The sequence below is a fragment of the Lissotriton vulgaris genome, chromosome 8 (genome assembly GCF_964263255.1).
Source record: "Lissotriton vulgaris chromosome 8, aLisVul1.2, whole genome shotgun sequence".
Lineage (NCBI taxonomy): Eukaryota > Metazoa > Chordata > Amphibia > Caudata > Salamandridae > Lissotriton > Lissotriton vulgaris.
Genome location: NC_141696.1, coordinates 967,271,790 through 967,285,299, shown reverse-complemented (window position 1 = coordinate 967,285,299; position 13,510 = coordinate 967,271,790). Strand labels below are relative to the sequence as shown.

The 13,510-nt window shown below is 45.7% G+C and overlaps 1 pseudogene; it reads right to left on the bottom strand.

Annotated features, from left to right (window-relative positions):
• Nucleotides 1–2,346: 2,346 nt before the first annotated feature.
• The window catches only part of LOC147698187 (mortality factor 4-like protein 1 pseudogene), a 74,331-nt pseudogene continuing 63,167 nt past the window's right edge, over nucleotides 2,347–13,510 (bottom strand).

Below are 13,510 nucleotides of genomic sequence, written 5' to 3'. Positions count from 1 at the left end.
CTGCTTCCCATTATACAAATGAAGAAGATGATTCATCCAGTGGTTTGATGGTTCCATTTTAAACAGGTTGAGCATCTTAGAGCAACCTACCCCCTAAAAAGGTTCAAAAGACTAGGGCAGCCTACTCTCAAGCAGGTTCTTCATCCTAGGCTGGATAACCCTTAGACCTAACACAGCTTTCCCTAGGCAGTGTTCTGCAGAACACGAGGAGGCTTCCAGGATTCAGGAATGGTGCAGTTCTTCTCCACTTCCTGCAATGTCCGGAGGTGAAAAGAAGGACTTGGTGAGCTCCTTGTCAGATGCGGTGGTTCCCCCTAGGCACATAGCAGACATCACTCTACAGCCCACCTGTTCCTCTGTGTCCTCTGCTTCTACGTTGCCATGGTAGGAGAGTCTGGCTAGAACGGTAAACACTGCAGTTCCCTTCTTTTGATATTTGTAAAAATGTATAGGGTTGAATGACTGGGAAAAATAGAAAATGTAACCCTTAATCTCGCACTAGCCTTCTATTAAATTTACAATACATTGTCTGTTGAGAATGATTTTAATGACCCATTCATTGTCAGTACATTACATTTGAAATGGCGTTCTGCTTATTTTCAATGCGGCAAAAAGCATTCAATATTGCCTTAGTCCTATCAAGAATTGACTATGCAAACACCCTTTTTCTGGGACTTCCAATAGGCCTATATCACAGGCTTCAAATGCCACTTGGACCCCTTTATTGCTTGAAATTGGATCTGCAGCAAACTATATGAGCTTCAGGAAGCTCCTGAAACCTTTCTATTTAGACAAGCATATGGCTAAATTCGCTTCTCTCTACTACCTCAGTGCCAAGAAACCTTTTAGGTGGGCATGCGCTATTCACATATCGTATAATGTAGCATAACATAACATTCTAACTGTGAATGCACGTAAGGCCGTGCCCCATGTCTTGTAAAATATCCCGGGAGAATAACTCACCAAACACTAGAAAAAGGTTGAAGCACGTCAGCTGGTTGCACAGAAGCATGCTATGCCAACTGCAAACAATACAGAGGGGTAGATAAAGTGAACCCCCCAAAAAATCAATTTGTTGAGCTTACCATATGTCAGCGATAATCACAGTCCTGCGGCTGGGCTGCAAGGGGACCCTTAAAGGTAGAACAACTCCCCTCCTCCCCCCACAACAGGGACTTGCGTTACGTCCCTCACTGGAAAGTATACCGAAAAAACAGCACACATAATCCTTTTTTTTAATGTGTCCAGTTCCTTGAGGAAATAACAACCTAATATAGGGATGTGAAAGAAAATTCCATAGAGACGACACGTGTCTGAGGTGATCACGATGCAGATGTGTCTCTGTTACAACAAAAAGGCATTGTGAGGAATGAAAAACAGAGCAAAAACACTCATTGGATTCGGACACCCCCTCCCAGTCCGCGCCTCGCGCCCCTCACGAGACTCCCTCGCCTTCTAAACAGGTTGCATCTCACCAGAGTAATGAAACGCGTTTCGCCAAGCAACTCCAGCTTGAGCACGTGCACTCTGAGAAGGTCATAGGACATTCTCTTTAAGTGACATAATCTTCATTCATGTAATGTTAGTTACCGTCAATTTTTATTGAACAATATCATTGCTCAAGCTCCAGTTACCCCGGCCTCTTAACCTCCTCAGTGCGAGGCATAGCTGTTGGTTTAATCCAGATTCGGGAAACCTGAGCACCCTCTTGTCACGGCAACTTTTAGGGCCACTTCACGAATATTTTTCTTTCAGTAGGAGTGACTTACTCCCGACTTACTCCTGGTTTTCCAGGCGTAGTCACCACTAAAGGAAAAAAGCTTTGAGAACCAGTGCGTGAACATTAACATTTCTTAGTCGATGTATCGCACAAGAATCTAAATACCCTGGGGCCAATTTACAAGCCCCATGCGCCACCGGTGCGTCACTTTTTATGACACACCAGCAGCGTATTTTGCTGCTCCATATTTACAAGGGCAGCAAGGGCGTAGCTAGAGCTTGTGGCGCCCGGGGCTATCCCTCAGATTGCCTGCCCTTGGGGGGGGGGGGGGGGGGGGGAGTGCTGGGAAAAAAGGCCGGTGAGCACTTGAAAGATGTCCGGGAGACACGTAGTATTGCTGCTAATAGTTACCTCGATCATGCATTTTACATGCACTTACATGAGGGATTTTAATTTTTTGCCCCTGAGAAAGTGTGACGTCTAGACGTTGAAATGTCACTCATAATTGCAATGAAATTCTGAAAGTGCCACACATAGCAATCTGAAACATTGGCATCTATCACGGATGAGCCACAGACTCAGTCACCCACCCCTCTGAATCTGCTGCTGCTCTCCTCTTACCTCACTCACTCCAAGCAGGGTCTATGGCAGGCAGGGGTGGTTCCAGGAGGAGCAACTTCATTGTCACTGGTGCTGAACAATACTAATTCTTTGCAAGGTACTTCAGAAAATCATGCAAATAGTTCAATAATAAAGCCAGACTCTTCTCATCCAGGGGTGTGTAGGCAAGCATTGCACCAAAACGGACAAACAGTCTTAAACAGTGAGGCGCTCCATAGACGTATGACATATGTGCACCTGGATGATCAGCCAGAATTTCTGCATACTGTGGCCTCTCAAACTTGTACAGCAGGTGTGTGCTGAGCATCACGTTAAAGTATTCCTTAATTCCAACAACCAATTAGATCACTGCATACTCCTTGTTATCTGTGTTGCCTCGCGATTTCTTGTCATTTGCATAATCCTCCAAAATGGCATCAACACTTTTTTTAGCAGGGAGATTGAAGAGCTGCTTTTGCCTAGTTATCAAGTCCCAGTCGTCAACCAGCCACGGTTTGAGCTCCTCTGGAATCTTTACTTTCACTTCAACTCTGTCCATAAACGTTTCCTCATTTTCCACGCTGGGGTCTACCCGAGCTCTCTTCTTACGTGGTGGTTGAGGTGCTTCACTCGTACTACTGCCTTCTCCAGCCCCTGGAGTTTTCTGTTTATTTTTCTTCGTTTTTACTTCCACATGTTTCTGCTGCAGAACCCCGGCCTTCTTTGGTGCTGCACCTCTCATTTTCCACTCTGCATCCTGCTCCTGATTAGCCTTCTGAAGTTCCTTCTGCTTCTGCTGGTTGGTTTCCACGTAGTTGAGTACTCTGCTCTCTGGTACCCACTCATCTCAGTTCTTATTCCAACCGCTGTAATGTATAAAGTATTTCACTTGTTTCTCCTTTATGGAAACCTTCACTCGCTTGGCTTCATAAAGGAGAGGTCTGTGGAAACACAAAACACGTTCCCTTCTCAACTCAAGCAGTGATAAATCTGGAGTCTCCTCACTAAAAAACCTTGCACTGATGCAACTGTCCTTCAAAAGCAGGCGGTGTGCTTTTTTATAATGCCATACCAGATTTCTACTTTTTCGAGGTCAAACTCCTCATAAGAAAGATAGGCAAATATGAAATCTACTGCTCTATATTGCTCATTAGTAATTAGCACTCCAAACTCCTTCCCCACCTTACCAGAGGCTTGACAGGATGATCAAGATCCTCAAAAGAGGAGGTAGCATGATGCTCTGATGGCCCAACAGAAACAACCGTCTTGACTCTGTTTGGTTTGATTCAGGTCAAATATTTACCATGCATTTATACGTTAAAAGCTCTGAAATATCAACTCAACTCCTCTTAAATTTATCTGAGATGCGGCAAATCCAACGGTGACTTAATATATATGACATACCTACTCCGCGTACTACAGACATTTTTGCAAGGGGTTCTCATGGTCTCTGTCGGACGTGTTGGTATCGCGTGTGAAGCTCAAACATAAGATTGCCCTACTCCATATCAGATTAGATTAGGACATAAACAGATACATATGGTTCCCCGTCATGTCGGTCTCATTATCCCCAGGAAAGATACTTCAGGTAAATGGTGCAGACCTTCTAAACAGTGGGGCTCGTGGAATGGATCATTTCTTTCCAGCAAGCCAAGCAAGAGGCTGTCCACAATATCACAAAACATGGAGGGCTGAAATTCACATAAAGGGCTTGGACTGTAACCCCTGGGCTTGAGGGAGCCAGCAGGGGGTCACCCCAAGATGGTCTTGACGAATTCTTGGATTAGAGACACCTTCTAACACATAGCACTGGCTGGCTGTGAATGAGAGATAATGTTGCACTGATGTGGTCATGTAAGCTCATGTTTTCTTGGAGTTATAGGTGCACCAGTTAGAACAGATTGAATTTGTAACCTTGAACCAGAAATGAACACGTGCTATTCAATACTGCTGAGTTTCATCTGTAAATGCAAAAAAGTGTTCATAAAAATATATATAAAACACTTTGCCAGAAGGATCCTATGATTGCAATATCAGTAATATTATAAGGACCATCATAAGTGAGTGGCTTGTGCCTCCGAGGTCTCTCTGTTGGGGGTGCTGCTTTTACACTAAAGTCCGGTACTGACACTCTCGCATTCAGTATTAGGCGGCAGGGTTTCAGATTTGACAGCAACCTGGGTCTATGAAACTCCACAAGCATAACATATGAAAATACTCTCAGAGACGCAGCAGCAATGCAGCTGAAACTAGACCTGAGCATGAACAGCTTAGCAACAACTACAGAGAACACCAAGCATTGTTAAAACCAACAGGCCTGGCCTTGGAAAGCTGATGCAAAGGTTTAATTTATACTTATTTGTTTTTCCACTCACATCCCTCAAAAAATAAATTGAACAAGAGAAAAGGAAAACATGACACTAACTAAATGTACTGGCCATAAGATTGCAAAAGAATTGTAATTTAAAAAAAAGGCATCACATAGTTTTAATAGCGTAGTATGTATGTTTCCTAGTTGGCAGGTGTATCTATAGGATTTTTTATTTTTTTTATCTAATGCACATAACATGAAACTATGATGTTTATTGGTGCAAAGAAAATATAAGGCTGGCTTTGAATCATTGTAACCAAAAGACCAAAATTAAACGGAGCAGAATGACAAAAAATAAACAAGGATAAAGAATAGAAAGAGGAAACATAGGCAAAGTAATTTATTAGCCCACCAACCCTGGTGCTGAAGTGCTCTTCTGTTTAGGTGATGTGCACGTAATCAGACCAAATGACATTTACCTTTGGTAAATTTAGGCCTGGGCTCCTGCTTCAGCGCCATTTATACTGCCCACTCCTCCCGGGCCTCCACTCCCGGCCCGCCACATCTAGTCCCTGCGCGCCAGCCCCAGCTGCCGCCACCGCCCACGACACGTCATGGCGATGCGACCACTGTGGAAAGCTGCGCACCCTCAAATAACGCATGTCAGAAGGAGTGCAGGATGGATCGTGGCTTTGCACTTTTAAACTCCGGGGGTGGCAGCTGCGGCACTAGAGGCCCGTTGCGGCCGCCTTTATAATTTATTTGGGGACACTGTGTTCGTTCCCAAATAAACTATAAAGGCCGCCATGGCCGCAACGGGCCTCCAGTGCCGCAGCCGCGGCCGCCACAAAAATGGTGCCACCTGGGGCGGACCGCCCACCCCTAGCTACGCCACTGAAGGGCAGGAACAGCCACCCTTTGTGACTTTTCCTGTCCTTGTAAATTAGGCCACTTTACACACAGCACTTTGCGTGAAATGGGCGTTCCATGGGTGTTGCTGTGGGTGCTCCCACGCAACACCCATGGAACCAGACACATTTACAGATTTACAAGAAATCGTAAATCTGGAAATGCGTCTGAATGCTAGGAGTCGCAAAGAGGAGATATGTTTTCATTTTTCCTTTTTTCTCCCCTCTTTTTATGCATGCTGTATTCTGCAGCACACTTACAAATAGGAAATCCCCTCCGATGATTGTTTATGTACAGGAAGGTGTCCCTTCCTGCATATAAACAATAATTTAAACAATGACGTTTTGCAAGTTCTATGTGTGCTAGTGCAGAAGTTGTAAAACACCCTTTCTGATTGTTTGTGTGCAGGAAGGGAACCCTTCCTGCACTCAAACAATTTCCCCATGACGCAGGCATCCTTGCACGATGGTGCAAGGGTGCCTGTGTCGGCACATGGCAGCGGTTTGTGCGCAGCGCAGGGGGAAGCACAGAGATGCAACATACTGTTGTAAATATGCCGCATCCCTGTGCTTCCAAACTAATGCAGCGAGGCTCAGCAAAATGACTTGCTGCACCGCGCTGCATTAGTTTATTGTAAATCTGCCCCTCTGTGTTTGGGAAGTAATGCAGAGAAGAGTATTCCGGCAACCATTTTCCAATGAACAGGCAAGTCTTCGGTTGCCAGGTAAGCCTGTACGCCCTAACTAAGGGCATGACTCAGGCTCTACACTCTATAATCAAGGAAGCTCTTAAAGGGTTGTGGCTGGGCAGGACTCTGGGCCAGCAAGAGTTAAAATTGTGAATAAGGTTTCTGGATTCTTGTGCACTTCTAGAATCCTGCTGCACCAGAGAGAAAGGTCAACCTGTGAATGCCTGTTCTGGCAAATGGCACAGCCAGAGTATCCAGCTGTGGCGAGTCTAGACACAAGCCTCTCAAGTAAGGGCCCTGCTGCCCGTGCACAGTTCCCTGGAGCTGAGGGTCCTCCAGCACGCAGGCACGCGGGGGGCTATTGTTAGGCCCAGGGCTTTAAGTTGGAAGAAAAAACTGGAAGGGAGGGGGGGTCTCTCAAAGGGGCGTGGCCGATGTAATTAAGAGCTGGCTTAAAAACATACTAAAAGAAAATCTGTGCTTATCATAGTGTGCCGCCTGACTGGCATTTTGCCTCTTCTGTCACTGCATCCAGATATATAATAAAACAAGTTGATTACACCTACAACAAGCCAGGAATATTTGCTTTGTCAATGGTTGTTAGTTGCATAAGATAAATAAGCAACAGCTATGGCTTTGTTGCATATAGCATTGAAAATTCTTCAGCTCTGAAATGATGAGACTGTGCAAGAACTATAACGAGTCTCTTTGAAGTTACGTCAAAGGCAGTGAAGGGTGGCACTGATTAATTTCTTCACAGAGGGTGAGGGCAAAAATGGAGAGGTCGATAGGGACCCATCTCAGCACCTGCTTTTTAGGTCTCGGCGTCAACGCGCGGAAGCGCGTCTCCGCCGGAGATCTTTTGTCAGGGACTGTGCTTCCCAGGAGACAGCCTTGGCCACGCGCATTGCCTCTTCAAGGAGGCGAGTTCCGCTGGCCACGCGCTCGCGAACGCGCTCAGCTGCTGTCTCCTGGGAAGCAGCAACACCACACGCGCATGCACAGAAACAGCGACAGACACACACACGAGCGCTCATGCACGCACGCACGCATCCACACATACAGCGAACCCACCCCTGGCGTCGCATGCATACACACACACACACGTGCACCGAGCATCCCCCCCCACCCCTCCGCCGTCGCATCCCGCCCCCCACCCCTCCCCTCCGCCGTCGCACACACACACGCAGACATACAGGCATTCTCTCCCCGCCCCGCCGGACACGCAGACATACAGGCATTCTCACCCCCCCCGCTCCCCTCCACCCCCCCGCTCCCCCCTTCCGCTCCGCTCCGCTCACCGGTCAAAGGCCCTCCGGACTTGTGCAGCCTCCGACCGCGGGGCTCTCCCTCGGTGCTCCTCCAGGCACTCCGTGGGCGCGGGCTTCACAAAACGGAAGTCCCGCCCCACGATAGGTTTCGTTTTCTCAGTCCCGCCCCACGATAGGTTTCGCCTGCAGCTCGTCTGTCTGCTGGGCCGGTGTCGGCTCGGTTTGCATTGGCAAAGTCAGTAGGTCGGGTTTAAAGGGTCAATGCATATAAAGGCATTCACAAATGCAGTTTACATGCGCCCCATGTACAAACTCAATTTTACATTAACAAATGCATTGTTAGCTTTGCCAGTGCGGCGGAAAAAGAGCCAAAAAGGACTGCTTTATCTATAGAATACATTTAAGAAATTAAAGAATTGAGTGGAGGAAGCAGCGTGATGATTGAGTTCATTTTTTAGATTGCAAATATCCCATCGTGCATTCTACTGGAATAGTTTAAAAGCTGAGTAACAAACCAAGCCACCAGTGGCATGAGGTGAGCGGGCAGTGCTGCTCTGGGTGGAGAAATTGATACAGTTGGAATATTTGGGATCAATACTTTTAGCAGCCATCTGTCTAGTAAGTAACACCTAAAGCGGATATTTTTAATGGATACTTCTAACTGCAGATTTTAAGCAACTAAATAACCACGGGCATATTGGTATCGGAGATTATATTTAGTTACACTAAAGGGACAGGTGTAGTGAGTGCAGAGTAGTGAGTGCTGAGTGCAGAGTGCTGAGTGCAGAGTAGTGAGTGCAGAGTAGTGAGTGCAGAGTAGTGAGTGCAGAGTAGTGAGTGCAGAGTAGTGAGTGCTGAGTAATGAGTAGTGAGTGCAGAGTAGTGAGTGCAGAGTAGTGAGTGCAGAGTAGTGAGTGCAGAGTAGTGAGTGCAGAGTAGTGAGTGCAGAGTGAGTGCAGAGTGGTAATGCAGAGTAGTGAGTAGTGAGTGCAGAGTGGTAATGCAGAGTAGTGAGTGCAGAGTAGTGAGTGCAGAGTAGTGAGTGCTGAGTAGTGAGTGCAGAGTAGTGAGTGCAGAGTAGTGAGTAGTGAGTGCAGAGTGCTGAGTGCAGAGTAGTGAGTGCAGAGTAGTGAGTGCAGAGTAGTGAGTGCAGAGTAGTGAGTGCAGAGTAGTGAGTGCAGAGTAGTAAGTGCTGAGTGCAGAGTAGTAAGTGCTGAGTGCAGAGTAGTGAGTGCAGAGTAGTGAGTGCAGAGTAGTGAGTGCAGAGTAGTGAGTGCAGAGTAGTAAGTGCTGAGTGCAGAGTAGTAAGTGCTGAGTGCAGAGTAGTAAGTGCTGAGTGCAGAGTAGTGAGTGCAGAGTAGTGAGTGCAGAGTAGTGAGTGCAGAGTAGTGAGTGCAGAGTAGTGAGTGCAGTGAGTGCAGAGTAGTGAGTGCAGAGTAGTGAGTGCAGAGTAGTGAGTGCAGAGTGGTGAGTGCAGAGTGCTGAGTGCAGAGTAGTGAGTGCAGAGTGAGTGCAGAGTGGTAATGCAGAGTAGTGAGTAGTGAGTGCAGAGTAGTGAGTGCAGAGTAGTGACTGCAGAGTAGTGAGTGCAGAGTAGTGAGTGCAGAGTAGTGAGTGCAGAGTAGTGAGTGCTGAGTGCAGAGTAGTAAGTGCAGAGTAGTGAGTGCAGAGTAGTGAGTTCAGAGTAGTGAGTAGTGAGTGCAGAGTAGTAAGTGCTGAGTGCAGAGTAGTAAGTGCTGAGTGCAGAGTAGTAAGTGCTGAGTGCAGAGTAGTAAGTGCTGAGTGCAGAGTAGTGAGTGCAGAGTAGTGAGTGCAGAGTAGTGAGTGCAGAGTAGTGAGTGCAGAGTAGTGCGTGCAGAGTAGTGAGTGCAGTGAGTGCAGAGTAGTGAGTGCAGAGTGCAGAGTAGTGAGTGCAGAGTAGTGAGTGCAGAGTAGTGAGTGCAGAGTGGTGAGTGCAGAGTGGTGAGTAGTGAGTGGTGAGTAGTGAGTGCAGAGTAGTGAGTGCAGAGTGGTGAGTGCAGAGTGCTGAGTGCAGAGTAGTGAGTGCAGAGTAGTGAGTGCAGAGTGAGTGCAGAGTGGTAATGCAGAGTAGTGAGTAGTGAGTGCAGAGTGGTAATGCAGAGTAGTGAGTGCAGAGTAGTGAGTGCAGAGTAGTGAGTGCAGAGTAGTGAGTAGTGAGTGCAAGGTAGTGAGTGCAGAGTAGTGAGTGCAGAGTAGTGAGTGCAGAGTAGTGAGTGCAGAGTAGTGAGTGCTGAGTGCAGAGTAGTGAGTGCAGAGTAGTGAGTGCAGAGTAGTGAGTGCAGAGTAGTGAGTGCAGACTAGTGAGTGCAGAGTAGTGAGTGCAGAGTAGTAAGTGCTGAGTGCAGAGTAGTAAGTGCAGAGTAGTGAGTGCAGAGTAGTGAGTGCAGAGTAGTGAGTGCAGAGTAGTGAGTGCAGAGTAGTAAGTGCAGAGTGCAGAGTGCTGAGTGCAGAGTAGTGAGTGCAGAGTAGTGAGTGCTTAGTGCAGAGTGCTGAGTGCAGAGTAGTGAGTGCAGAGTAGTGAGTGCAGAGTAGTGAGTGCAGAGTAGTGAGTGCAGAGTAGTGAGTGCAGAGTAGTGAGTGCTGAGTAGTGAGTGCAGAGTGCAGAGTAGTGAGTGCAGAGTGCTGACTGCAGAGTAGTGAGTGCAGAGTGCTGAGTGCAGAGTAGTGAGTGCAGAGTAGTGAGTGCAGAGTAGTGAGTGCAGAGTAGTGAGTGCAGAGTAGTGAGTGCAGAGTGGTAATGCAGAGTAGTGAGTGCAGAGTGGTAATGCAGAGTAGTGAGTGCAGAGTAGTGAGTGCAGAGTAGTGAGTGCAGTGAGTGCAGAATAGTGAGTGCAGAGTAGTGAGTGCAGAGTAGTGAGTGCAGAGTAGTGAGTGCTGAGTAGTGAGTGCAGAGTAGTGAGTGCAGAGTAGTGAGTGCAGAATCTTTTGATTTAAAGAAAAAAAATGTAATGAGCAATGCCAATAGCTCTACCTTTAATGATGCCGAGACCATTGCATTGCAAATGCTTGTTAGAATTGCGGGTGCTCAGCACCGCCTGGACTCGGCCCACTTAAAGCTCTAGATACACCACTGTCTAGAAATGGAAATACAACTTATGCCGACATGATCGTTTTTGGCACCAATGGCTTAGACTCTCATTCCTTTACTGACGCCAACTATGTCATTATTGATGGGCTCATGGCTGAATTATTGTTAAATACTTAACTTTGAGTCAGTGCAGAAAAGAGTCAATAGTTAGCAGTATTGAGCACAATCTGCTGGTTTAGTACCCTGATCAATGCCAAGTTCCTCCTCCACATTAACATCTTAACATAAACCTTAGATTAGTAAATCTAAAAGAGACTGTAAGAAAAAAAATTAAGTTTGATCTTAGGACCAGCAAGCTCTAACACTGTTAATTTGATTTGTTCTCCTATACTGTGTCCCTACTCTCCCAAATTATAGAACTATTTTCTCATTCATAAGGAGTACAACATCTGCTTTGTGCCCAAAGCCACTCGATGAAAAAAAAAAAGACTTTGATTTTAACATAAAAAATACACTATACTCCAATATCCCATTGCAGAAGCTACCACTTGCCAAATTCCAGGCTTTGGACAGATACCCCTCATCCCAATAAAATCCCAATATGTAAAGTGAGATAAAGAGACAACACACAAGGGAGAACGTCTTTCAACTCAGTGCGCTCAAATTATCAGCGGTTTCAATGCTCGAAATACACATGGTGCACTTATCGATCTAATGGTCCGCCGCTCTGGCAAACGTAAAGAATTGACTAAGATGAAGGGGTCTCATAGCTTGAAGGAAGGGGTAAGCTCAAACACTAACATTTACACTCCGACAGGCAATTTTAGTTTGATTAGCCCAGCAGTGTAGCAATCAAGGAAAAAAGTGACCTACTTGAAGGGCATAAGTAGACTGGTAAATATTGCATATGACCACATCTCAAACTTAGAATTTGATCCAATGACATTTATCCAGATGAATAATCATAACATCCAGATCACAGGTAAATGTAAAACTCGACCCAGCAGAGGCTTTGCACTCTTGAGAACTCTGTGGAAGATCTTGCTGGTGATTCCTCATTCCACCGGAGCTTTGGTAGTCCGTAGTGTTACTCTCAGTTGCCTGGACTACTGTAATGCTCTTTTGTTGGGTGCACCAGAGTATTCATTACATCCCCTGTTGAGGGTTCAGATTGCAGCAGCCAAACTTGCCCTAAATAGACTTAAGAGAGCCTCGGCCTCCCTGGCATTGAAGGAGCTACATTGGCTTCCACATAAGCAAATCATTTGGTTTAAATCGCTCTACATTTAGTTTAAAACTTTCAGGGCCTGATCCCTGTTCCCCTGCGAAATAGGCTGAGAAGGTGTACTCCTAGCAGATCTCCTAGACCTGCATCAGCCAATCTGTCTGTGTGACCAAGTTCAGGAAATCTAGGCAAGGTGGCCGGACCTTTATGGTCAGTGCAGCCAAGCTTTGGAATCCCATTCCTCCCTCATTAAGTTCAGTAACTGATTTGCTGCAGGTCAGCTGGGCGCTTAAGACCTGGCTCTTTCCTAACTAGTTGTTGAGTCTAGGCTCTTATCTTTTAATGCGCTAATTCTGTTTTTGTTCTTAGTGGGGCTTTTTTATTTCTTTGCGTTTCCCATAATCATTTTATTGGCTGGCGCCAGGATACCAGTTGGTGACAGAGCGCTTTATAAATTTTATAAATAAATCAAATAAATTAATAAGTTAATGAATGAACATCAGAAAAGGATTGATTGATTCGGCTAGGAGAAACAATTTAATTTTCACCACCAAGTCTCCAACTTGGACATTGTCTGTACTCCATAAAAGATAAATCTGAAGCGGAAATTGGAAAGTCCCTTGGTGGACTATTTACAGCATACATTCATGGTTGGTCAATGACTCAACAGTGTAAAACACCAGGCATATCAGTGTCACAGCCCAGTCTAAATATTCAAGTGACTATGGCTACAAAGAATTCTGGAGGCCACAGGGTGAATTTAGAATATCAATTTAGGGTCTTTAGGTTCACACTCTGTGCCTTGTTATGGCGACAAACATAGACAAGCCTACAATGGTGTCACAATTTTCCGTAGACTTAGCAGGTTTTGTAGACCCTTCTATTTGGGGGAATAGATTGTAATATGACTTTAGATCTTGTATAAAACAATCCCACCCCAAATTTCTTGTGCCATACATGTAGTAATTCTAGGAATAGATATTAAATTTGAGATCTTGTAAAAACTTCCATGATTTTGATGTTGGGTAAAAAGATAAGCCAAGTGCAAAACTATTAATATTTTATACCCACCTTATAAACTTTAGTTTACAGAGTCACACAGGAGATGGGCTTTCACAATGACTTGGCCAGATGAAGAATCATTTAGTTTCTCTGCAGGATGTTCCCCTACACAAGAAAAATACTCTGACCACAATGCTAGCCCCCTTGCATTGTGGTTCAAGTTCCTTATATTGGCGGTAGGGAGCCAGAAGGGCACCAGCACTACAAAAGAACAAATCTGAGACATATCTTATTAAATATGATGCAAACAACAATTTATTCACAGTAACTTTAATCAATGCTTTCTCACATTGCATATGTTGATATTACACTGACCACGCACCTAAATCTTAAACCACTGCTGCTTTTAATGTGCTTTGAGGTTGTAAAATGGAGATGTTGATCGTTGGCCTTTGGAAAAAAGCTCATATTTATAAAGATGAACACAGTCTCAAAATGAACTAGTGCGTTGATTAACATATTAGGCATTGGCCTGCAATGCACTGTTAAGATGAAGGGCCTGATTACGAGTTTGGCGGTTGAACCGTGAGTGGACTCCCACAGCCACCAGGGATCTGCGATATCTGGTGCGGCAGTCTTGAGGCAACAATATGCTTGGCAGTGCCACTGTGGCACCGCTAGGCAAATTGCAGGGTTCCCTTAACTACGGAGGTGAGACCGTATTTGCTAGGGTCA